This window comes from Hibiscus syriacus, unplaced genomic scaffold, assembly GCF_006381635.1.
Source record: "Hibiscus syriacus cultivar Baekdansim isolate YM2019G1 unplaced genomic scaffold, ASM638163v2 tig00112925_pilon, whole genome shotgun sequence".
Classification (NCBI taxonomy): Eukaryota; Viridiplantae; Streptophyta; class Magnoliopsida; order Malvales; family Malvaceae; genus Hibiscus; species Hibiscus syriacus.
This window is the reverse complement of record NW_024063420.1, coordinates 1,475,948-1,480,607: the sequence shown is the minus strand read 5'-3', so window position 1 is coordinate 1,480,607 and position 4,660 is coordinate 1,475,948. Positions and strand designations below refer to the sequence as shown.

General features: G+C 31.2%; 1 long non-coding RNA gene across 1 annotated transcript; it reads right to left on the bottom strand.

The window, feature by feature from the left end:
* Window positions 1–1,114: 1,114 nt before the first annotated feature.
* Window positions 1,115–2,913, bottom strand: LOC120184643. The gene is made up of 3 exons (XR_005522048.1): window positions 2,635–2,913; window positions 1,315–2,117; window positions 1,115–1,209 (listed from the first exon to the last, which is right to left on the bottom strand). It is a non-coding gene; the product is annotated as an uncharacterized LOC120184643 (long non-coding RNA).
* Window positions 2,914–4,660: the final 1,747 nt, after the last annotated feature.

Genomic DNA, 4,660 nt, shown 5'->3' with positions numbered 1-4,660 from the left:
GGAAATTTTCCTGGATATAGAAAGATTTGAAATCTTTAGATTATCTCATTTGCTATGATTTTCCATGGTCTCTTTTGCTATGATTTTCCATTGTCTCATTTTTCTCTCTTTGTATTGTGTATGGTTCATATACACAAAATGGAAACATTTGAAATCTTTCTTTTTTGTCTTGGAGGGTTGTGCCTAATAAGATCTCCGGAATCTTAATCTTTTACTTAGGACTTCAGCAACTGTAATCCGTTGCTTAGAGTCCTTGGCTAAGAAATTCTTAATGATGTCCTTTGCACCTTTAGATATAGATGGTTATGGTTGGACTTTTATGTCAAGATTACCTTCTAAAATTGTATGTAGATACTAACTAGTACATTGCACCATAGAACCCCACTATACCTGAAGGTCCTTTGCACCTTCTTAAATTTAAGTTAAAAAATATTTCAAATTCATATATTTCTTCTATACATTTGAAATTCAGTTAATTTTTATTTTTAAGAATTTAATTTATTTAAATTTTAAATTTAAAAATTCATTTCAACTGTTAACTGTTATTTTTTTCAATTAAATCCATACCCACTGTGATGTCAATTTATTTGGATCATAACTTTCAATCAATTTAAACTTTATTTTACCATAAAGCAATAAATATTGAATTTAAGTATTGAATTTGTATCATAAAATCCGTTAGCATATTCTGAAAATGAAGTACTCAATATAAATCCGTTATTTGACACCTATATATATTGAATGTTGAAACCTATTCATTTCACAATGTTAAGCTTATTAACATAACATTTTATATTATTTTAAATAGTTCTAAATAAAATAAAATAAAATAAAAATTAAACATCTCATCTTTCGTTAGAAGAAAGTTTAAATAAAAATTTGCAACATATTCTGCATCTAAAAGATTAGTAGAACTACTTATCACATTAAAAACTTTTTTGTGATTTTTTTTATTAAATAAGATTAACATACCCCAGTTATCAAAGACATTAAAGAAATTAAACTATTCAAAACTTATGGTTAATGCTTTATCAAAGACACCCTAAGTTAGGGATATCATCCATATTGATCGACCAAAATTTCCTCATTACAAATTCTGCAAACACATAAAAGCTTCAATAACAGCTGTCGAAAATAAACGTAGAAGGAGAAAAATACAAACCCACATAGCAAGTTGAATTTTAGGAACATTCGTTTCCTCTTCGGGAGCTGCAGGAAGAAAGAAACAAGAAAAAGCAATTAACAGCGGCAAAACATGAAAGATGTGATGTATCCAAACATAATTTTAAGAGAAACAAAATATGGAATTTGTACGTTGATCATGTGGGAAGGATTCCCAGCATGTCATCCTCATGTGGAGCCTTTGAACCATCATTTTCCGGCTGGACCTTCGAATCTTCAATGTCCAGCTGAGGCTTTGAACTCACACACTCCAGCTGGCCCTTGGGTTCTTCATTCCTCACTTCAGCCTTTGGACCCTCAGTCTCCACCTCAGGCTTTGAACCCTCATCCTTAAACCTGGCCTTTGTATCCTCACTCTCTAACTGGGGCTTAGGATCCTCACACTCCACTGTGATATCAGTATTCACATTCTCATTTTTCCTGAGCTCTGCAAATCTTGTCCAAGCAATGGTACCTCAGATACCATATCCTTGGTAACTGTTATCTTGGTCTGAAAAGTGGTGGTTTGAGCAATGAGCTCCTCTTGCATCATGATGTCCCTTTCCTGAATTCCTTCATGACCCAAAGAAGCTGCACTCTCATTAATGTCAACCTGAACCTTCACTCCACTCTCCTTAATCTCACAGTCACTATGGTCCACAATAGTTTTAATTGTCTCTACAATAACCGGCGTCACCTTTTCAATCCCTCCCTCATTTATAGGCTGGGGATCAGAATTTAAACCATTATCTTCCTCGTTTCCGGTATTTCCTTCTCCATTCTAAGCGCTTCATCCAAACGTTTTACCAAGTCCTCTTTCAAGCCCCTAGTTGACAATTTCCGCCTTTTAAGTTCTTTTCTCAACTCAGTAACCTTCCATTTATCAATGGGTCTATTGTCAAGTATTTGATACTTCGAAGACATCTTCTCCAACCAAATCTCACCTCCTAAACCTACTAGAAAGTATCATATTCCTCAGTCACAAAAAAGGTAAGACTCTTGTAAATGATGTACAATAGAAAGAGAAAACCAACAAGTCCAAAGAAAACATGTTAAAATAAATCATACTTACAAGCTAGAAGCAATAATGGAGCGAAAGGCACGATCTCTAACAGTTTAAACAATTTGAATAATGCAACACAACATAGAGATTAATTCCCAGAAATGAACCCCAAAAAAAGGCATTGAGTCAGGAAAAGACCTCTTGACAACACATTAGTTTTTAACCTGATTTTCCTAGACAAAATAAATGTACAAGAAACATCTACTTTCTCCCAAGAATGAGCAAATACCGAAGAAAATTAACGCATAAAAACAATAATATATTCATTTTCAGCTCAGAATTTTCCAAATCCCGACTTCAGAAATGAAACAATGGCATAAAAAATGAATCGTAGCTTTCATAAATTACAATTCCACTAACAACCATTAAAAAAATGCTTGCAGTTGCAGAGAGAAGTAGAGAATACTCACAGGATTATATATTTGGGAAGCCACTACAACCACACTTCCCTTACATGAGAAATAAAAATTATCTCAGAAACGACCTAATTGCAACAGACAAAATCCACAATCAGAGCAAACCCTAGTTTACAACAAAGACAGTTATGGAAAACAAGGAAAAATTAGAAGAAAAAGAAAGAAACAAATGGAAAATAGGAAACGATGTCTGAGAGAAGATATAGATGAGCAATTGATTTTGTTTCCAATGTAATACACGATCTGGCTCTCCTTTTCTTTTAGGATAGGATTTAGATAGAGAAATGGGGGATGGGAATTAAAGACAAGGGTGAAATTAGGGTTTTTCAAAGACATGCGTCCGCTCAAGTTTATCGAATGTAAAAAAACACGAAGCCAATAGTTCCAGTCAAGAGCTTACGTTTGGGCTAAACTACATATTTAGTCATCCAACTATCACTTTTATTCTATTTGGTTATCAAAATATTATTTATTTCAAAATCATTTGTAATATTAAGTTTATGTTTTATTTTGGTTACCCGTTGTTAAAAAAATAGAACTATTGACCTTGACAACTTTTTATTTTTTAATGATGATAAAGTAATATCTTACAGTAATACGTCAGTATCACTATTAACTTTTTAATGATATTTAATAAATAAAAAATAAAATTATAACTTTAAGTATAATTTAAAAAAATAATAGTCGAATGACTAAATAAATAATATATCTCTTGCTTTTGTTACCATTCCAATGCCTAAATTATCCACAATGTTTCCCTACGAGTCATACTTACCTCACGTGTTGATTTTATTTTCAACTGTATTACACTTTTTTCCATATACTTTTTCAAAATTTTATGCACCCCATAGAACTTTTTCACCATAATCTTATAAATTTTATTATTTTAATTTGAGGGCAGTATTTAACATTTTTCTTAATGTGTCATTAATTTTTTTAATTAAAAAAATAATTTACTTTTGAAGATTCTAAAGATTAAACTGGTAATTTTAAAAAATTAATCTATTTTTAATGACTTTAAATATTTTTAGGTCACATATCTATTTTCTAAACCTTTCAAAAATACACTAAAATTTTAACTAATAGAATTAATTTATGAACAGAAAATAAAAATAGAATGATATTAAGAATTTAAGAATTTATATAAAATAGGTTTAAATGCATCATCGCCCCTTAAACTATGCTATTTGTATCGAGTTAGCCCTTAAAATATATTTTAAGACGTTTTTCTCCTAAAGTTTAAAATGTTATCTCGTTTGCTTCAAATCGTTAACTCCATTAAAAATATCAAGGGTAAATTACATATTTAATCACTTAACTATTCTTACAATTTCATTTTGATTACCCAACTTTTTTTCCTTCTGAAATCATCATTAAACGTATATGACTTCTTTACAAGCGGTTAACTTTTGTATCTTCTTCTTCAAAGCAAACCTATGTAGCCATGTCCTTCCCAACGCTTTCATCGATCAAGTTTTCACCTCTTAAATTGCAACCTAAGTTATTGTCTCAAGAATCAAAGATTAGAGATGAATTCATCAACACGATCTCAACGGGAAAAAAAGTTAACGAGATCATTGTTTCAAGCAAACTCGCCTGCTTCAATGGCTACCTTACAACAACTTTTTGTTGTCTTAGAGGCAGTAATCTATGGAATGGAGATAAAACTGATTCATTTACTATCGAGCCAAACACATGCACATGTTTGGGTAAAAATTGTGACTTATGACTAATGTATTGTCACTTATTGTAATTCACTGGCATACCAATTTAGATCACTACCTAAAGTCTCTTTTGGCAATTGAAAATTCACATAAAGCTTTCATCAAGTATCATTTATCTCTGGAACTTAATCTAACATGTTGTTATTATAACCCAAAATAATTAATACACATAGACCACAACTACATTGATTCAGATCACATCAAATACATTAGTAGGGGTGAGCATTATTTGGTTTTAATATTTAACTAATAACACTGACTTACATCAGTTTCATTTACTAAACTATCAACGCTGA